Source organism: Mytilus edulis, chromosome 11 (assembly GCF_963676685.1).
Source record: "Mytilus edulis chromosome 11, xbMytEdul2.2, whole genome shotgun sequence".
Lineage (NCBI taxonomy): Eukaryota > Metazoa > Mollusca > Bivalvia > Mytilida > Mytilidae > Mytilus > Mytilus edulis.
Genome location: NC_092354.1, coordinates 76,040,527 through 76,047,460, shown reverse-complemented (window position 1 = coordinate 76,047,460; position 6,934 = coordinate 76,040,527). Strand labels below are relative to the sequence as shown.

Genomic DNA, 6,934 nt, shown 5'->3' with positions numbered 1-6,934 from the left:
GGGGGGGGGGGGGGGTTCCGGGGGGTTGGAACCCCCCTTTTTTTGGCCGGTCAATGCATTTGAATGGGGACATGTAGTTGAACCGCCCCCCTTTTGTCCTGGGTTAGCCCCCATTTTTAAAATGGCTGGATCCGCCCCTACGATTTCAAATTCTGCCAAAATTTAACTCTAAAATAAGAAGCGTATAACGAATATAAACATCTATCATGTGTGCAGATACGGTGTCGGTAATGGGTCCTGAGTGCACTTTGTATGTGCTGAGTGCACTCAGGAGGTCCTGAGCGGTTGTTTGACGTACTCGAAGAATAAATCATTTCCTGAACTTAAAATACATTTATCTGTAATTAAAGAAAATTCGCCTTAATTCTCTCATATATTTAAACAATTGTAAAATAATTAATTCAACGACTTTCTGTCTGTTTACTAATACTTTTCTTGTTCAGTTTTTGTTTATACCCATAATAGATGAACGGAAATAAGTACTTTTTTAGGAAAATTTACTAGATGAACGGAATTAAGTACTTTTTTAGGAAAATTTACAACTCAAATTTTCAAATTCTACACTTTTTACCTGGATTTTTTTTCTCTGTCTCGAAGCCGCAACCGGTGACCCCGTATCAAACATAGCGACCAACACCTCACATGACGTATTCTCGATGTTGAGGTATTGACAATATACAATCACATTTATCGATATACAGCAAGTAAGACTAGTAATTTGGTGTTGAATGCTAGTAGATCAGAATTTTTTATTGAACTTTACCTGTTTAAGGGCACTACAGCTGCCAAATTCATGTTCTTCCTCGATTTTAATAAAATTCAAATAACGTGTATATAGTGATGAATTGTTTATTAAAATGTTACGCACAATCTTGGCTGATATGCATAAAACCATTATATTTCATGACACTGCATGAAAAAGAAATTGACTTGGTAATACCAAGGATTTGTATAGTTCTAACTATACAAATCCTTGGTAATACCAGAACCAGAGACATATATATTACATCTAACATCTCTGCCAGAACTAAAAAATAAACTACCGTAAGTCCACATAAGAGGGTATGGATGTGATTTAACAGAATAGAGAACAAAGAACAAAGAAAAAAAAGGAATAAAGAATAGTGAAAGAAAGAGAATAATGGAAAAAAGTGTAAGTTATTAAAAATATAACTAAAAAAAAGAAGACAGAAAAAAAGACACCCCCTCCGAGACGAGCCTTACATGCACTGTTATTTGACGCTGCCGAGTTATTTTGAGATTGAGACATGTATTAGTAGTCAGCCTGTAAAGCCTCTTGCACCAATTTCATTTGAGGATTACCAAAGGTTAATTTTACGGCGGCTCATTTTATTTTGGCTTAGAAATAAACATTTAATCATACGTTTTTTGATTGAGTTAAGTCTGCCAATTGATATTTTATCGTATGTTTTTCTTTGTTGTGATGTTATGCTATTGTTTCAGAAAAAGGGAGAAGGTTTGGATCCATTAAAACGTTTAATCCCGCTGCAAATGTTTGCACCTGTCCTAAGTCAGGAATCTGATGTACAGTAGTTGTCGTTTGTTTATGTAATATATACGTGTTTCTCGTTTCTCGTTTTGTTTATATAGATTAGACCGTTGGTTTTCCCGTTTGAATGGTTTTACACTAGTAATTTTGGGGCCCTTTATAGCTTGTTGTTCGGTGTGAGCTAAGGCTCCGTGTTGAAGGCCGTACTTTAACCTATAATGGTTTACTTTTTAAATTGTTATTTGTATGGAGAGTTGTCTCATTGGCACTCACACCACATCTTCCTATATCTAATAATTGACAAGTTTCCTTCCCCTGCACTCTCGATCCCACGTGTAAGAAATAGCACGCCCGGAATTTCAAATCAGACATTGATACATTACAACACTTGCCGTCAGTATTTGAATATAGTGATTAAGAAGGTATAGAAGATTAATGCACGCACACTATTATCCACCACTGGTCTAGATAGTTAGTCCACAAACAACGAGGGTCATAAAAACCCAGCACTTTGAACACAGCCACCGGCATGGTGTGAATCTGAAAGCTTCCCACTATCCATTTCTACCATAGAAATCTTTTGCCTTTCATTTATCAAAAATGAAATATGTTGATATTAAGGGTATATAAGAATTATTGGGCAATTCAAACCATTCCTATTGTAAGTGATAAAAATAAATTTATATCAGGGTGATTGAAATGAGGGGAAAAAAAGGGGGGGATCAGGAGTAAGGGCCCCCTTTTTGGGAAAAAAATTGGTTGATTATATATGGAATCACTGAGGCATTGCAGGAGCAGGCCCCTCTTAGGCGGTCGGTGGGCCCCCACTTATGAAAAACACTTATGAAAAATTCTTGATCCACCACTGTGGTCTTCATACCCGTAGCCAGGGGGGTTCGTCCGAACCCCCCCTTGAAAACAAATAAGCACTGTTAAGGTCAATGTTCTGTTCGAATTGTGACTGTTAAAGTCAAGTTTGTGAGTCAAACGAACCCCCCTTTGGAAATTCCTGGCTACGGGCCTGATCTTCAGTTGTATTATCTTTTAAAAAAAAATTACACCTGTATAGTGTATATTCTAAAGTGTAAATCAAGGGAAAATAATGTAAACTATCTGTGCATTAGGACCTATTAAAAGGTATTTTAGGGGGAAGAAAGAAGGGAGGGTGATTCCATGGGAGGTAATCCACACCCCCTTCAATTTGAGAATATGCTATTATCTTGTAAATGGTCCAGATCCCCACCCCTAAACCATATATATTCTTGAATGGGACTATAAAACAAATGAAATGAAATAAAAAGGAGGTCTTTGGGGTTACCCCACCCTGTTCAATTTGAGAATGTGCTATTACTTGTGAATGATCCAGATCCCCACCCCTAAACCATATATATTCTTGTCAGGGACAAAAAAATTAATGAAATAAAATAAAATGGAAGTCCCACCCTCTAGTTTGAAAACTTGTAAACGGTCAAGATCCCCACCCCTAAACCATATATATATATTCTTGTATAGAACAATAAACATGATAAAACAAATCAAATGAAATATAGGGAGAGTCCATGGGGGTCACCACCACCCCCACATGTTTGAGAAACTTTCAAATGGTTGAGATCCCCAGTGGTTAGGTTAAAAAAATTCCAGATCCCTGATCCCAACCCTCAAACCATATATATTCTTGTATGACTATGAGACAATAAAATAAATCAAATGAATATAGGACCATCCCCTTTGTCTTGGGTTGGGAACCCCCGCTTTTTAAAATGGCGGGATCCGCCCCGGCATACCATCTAGCTAGCTATAAAGGCTTTAAAAATATGAAATCAAACAAGGAAATTAACAGTCATGTTGACAGTGTAGGCAACTGTTTTGAATTTAAAAAAAAGCCTTTTACATATATAACAATGTTAAATTTTTTGTGCATTTATTTTTGCTTACTGTATTTTCAATAATGGACAAAATTGCATGATTAAATATTGTAATTTAAGAAAAATCAGCATACATGTTATAAAATGCGAAGTGGAAACTGGGAATTTGACAAAGAGACAACAACCCAATCAAAGAGCAGACAACTGCCGAAGGTCACCTATGGGTCTTCAATGCAGTGAGAAAATTTCGGCACTGGTCTTCAGCACATAAATATGTATCAGAAATGAAAATGAGATACAGCTTTCAGTTGTATTAATAAAAACCTCACAATAAGTTCTGAATATCAGAATATACAGTATTGCAAGATTCTCTCAAAAAGTACACATAGATGATAGAGCTGAAAAACTGTTAAATTAATCATGCTTATTTAACATTAAAGTCCATGGAGTCCATCTAAATATGCATACCCTCGTACAAAGGAATATAAGTATGCAATAGACATCAAGTTTTCAAAAATAAGAGTATCTATGCCATTAATTTACGACAAGATCTTCAATCAAGTAATAATTTCGGTTTGTTTAAATATTTCGGAGGTTAGTATGACCTCCTTTTTGGTGATGATGTTTTCGTTTTAAAGTTGAGAAAATTGTTTGTACCAACAAAAATAAAAACAAAGTCAATCTAGAATTATGTTTTTATCATTTTTTTATGTTTAGGTTGTCAGCAAGATGAAAAGGACAAGTATGCAGTTCAAAATTCAAAATGTGGATAAGCTGAGGTTCAAGGTCTTACCTTTGCAGATTTTCATAATTTGCATGAATGAATTCAAAGGTTATATGATGGACGGCAGAGAAAGAAAAAAACAACTTTTCAATTATCCTGCTCCTGGATAAATGTAAAACATCTTGTTTTTAGGTAAGTTTTATGCTCTGTTTTGATAGTGTTAGTGCATTCATCTGTCCAGTCTTTCCTCTAAATTGTATCCTCTTTAAGATTTTGGTGAGTGTTCGCCATGAATTTCAGTAAGTAACTTGTGGATTTACATGTATATACTCAAAATTTAGTACTAATATTAATGAGATTTTAGCATGACATCCTGCCAAATGCTTGCTAATCATGTTTATGTTCCAGAACATACACAAGTATGTGGACTGTACGCATACAGTCTGCCCAATTTTAAGAAGTTGGTCAAGTTTATTAGAAACAAATGTACAGTACAGATCAACATAACTGAAATCATTAATAGATTAATACAAATAGTTTAATTGCAATTAAAATAAAAACACAGGTTTAGTCGAGCTGGTACCAGACAGTACAAGTATACTTAAATGGTCTGATAAATGGTCTGACTGTACACATATGGTGGGACTGTTAGTTCTGGACCGTAAATGTAAGATCCAAATACTGATATGGTCTGGAACATTTATACATGTACATGTCTTAAAATTAATATCAAACACATTGGTGTTTTTGGTAATAAGTTATTTGATAGAACTATAATGTTTTGGGATATCAAAATCAAAAATATCCCATTTTTACTTTTAATAAAGAAGAAGATTATTGATGTATGTATAAATGTATATTAAAATGAGACAGCAAGCCAACGACACAACAAAAAATAAGGATTAAACATACATAATTTTTTTGTATCAATGCTATAATTTCCAATATGTTCAAAGAGTTCAAGGTATTTTTTCATTGAAATAAAACACAAATTGAAATCTGTCAAAACTTCAAAAGCTTAAAGAAATATTGTTTCTGTTGTCTGCATTTTGTATAACATATTGCAAATTCTTGTGAATAATGGAATGTTATTATAGTTGTCTAAAGTTTTAACATTGATCTTTATACCGTAAATTCATAAATTATTGCGTGCATTTATTATTGCGATTCTGTCATTTTAGACTTAAATGCGATTTTAAATTTTACGATTTTGAGATTAATCCTGTTTAATATATATAAAATATTTCATAATGCGAGTTTAAATTATTGCGTTTACAACTCTGTTGCATTTTTCGCAATAAAAAAAAACTCGCATTAAGGTGGTACCTAACACTACAGGGAGATAACTCTGTAAAGTCAGCTAAACGTTTTAATTACGTTGTGTTGTAAAAGGAATATTAAGCTTCTCAATGCTCAAAATTGGTGTTTGTCAAACTGCTATATAATCAGTAATTTTTCTGACAAAACGGTTGGTTCAAAATTTTTGAAATTTTTATATTTTTGTTAAAGGGTAACAGTAAATACTTTGACAAAATTTTATAAAAATTAAACGAGCCAAATTAATTTTAGTGAAAGTGTTGGGTACCACCTTAATTCTGAATTTACAGTATATATATTATGTATATAACTTGGGAAAATACCCAAATGTTATAAAGAAGAACAAATTAATTGATTGTTATATGGTATTAGAATAGGAAGATGTGGTATATTGCTAATTTGACAACCCTCCATCAGAGACCAAAGGATGTAGGCTGTTAGCAACTGATGACACTGGAAAACCTTTAACAATCAGTAAAATCCATACCGCATAGCTATTTTTATTGAAAATCATTTTATTGCTACATGTATGCAAACAATTTTGTATAATACATTGCTTTAGATTTTATTGGTTCTTTTTCAGAAGGATTGAAATTCACCACCTAGAATAGATGGAGAAAACAAAGAAACAAGACCAGAATAAATTCAAAGACAAAAGTTGGATCAGTTATTATTTTCATCACTCAGTCAATGATTTGAAGTTCTTTAAAATACAAAAAAATATTGAAACCACAATAATGTCAAAGTTCTGTGCTGAATGACCAAAAAGTGGACTATACCATCAAACAATGCTGGATGATAAGAAACTATTAATGTTTTGTGTTGAGGGATATTGTGAATAAAATAGATTTACTTAAATAGCTACTAGTATGTTAAGCCTAACAATAGAGGTTTTATTGATTTCAAATGGTAAATAATTGTGTTTCAAGAAAGTATTCTGTAATTCATGAATAAACATACATTGATACTTACATTATCTGCTTTGTTGTTTAAAAGTTTAGTTATTAACAGTTATAGAACAATATGCTAAATTAACATTTCCCAAGAAAAAAAGATATTCAATTAAAAAGATTCATATTATAATAATTTACTACCAAATAGAATACATTGTAACATACACATTACTGTACATTTATATCTATATATTTACAATTAGAATCCCATAGGATTTTAATTTGTCCCATGGGATATTAAAAATCCCATGGGATAATAAAAATCCCATGGGATTTTTTTTGTCCCATGGGACAACAAATATCCCATGGGACTACAATTATCCCATGGGACCAAAAAAAATCCCATGGGATTTAACCAAAATTCCATGGGATAATGGTCAATCCCATGGGATTTTGCCTTGTCCCATGGGATATTGAAAATCCCATGTTTTTATAATTCAAATTGCAAAATAAATATGAAAGAAACTATATATAACCAATGAAATTATTGAATCCCATGTAATTCCGCACATTTTGGTTATATACATGATATTGTAGCTATTGTTTGAGGCGGCGGCGGATTTGC

General features: G+C 33.0%; 1 long non-coding RNA gene across 1 annotated transcript; it reads left to right on the top strand.

The window, feature by feature from the left end:
* Window positions 1-1,847: 1,847 nt before the first annotated feature.
* Window positions 1,848-6,389, top strand: LOC139496305 (uncharacterized). Its single transcript, XR_011657596.1, has 3 exons — window positions 1,848-1,932; window positions 4,093-4,291; window positions 6,000-6,389. It is a non-coding gene; the product is annotated as an uncharacterized lncRNA (long non-coding RNA).
* The last annotated feature ends 545 nt before the right edge of the window (window positions 6,390-6,934 follow it).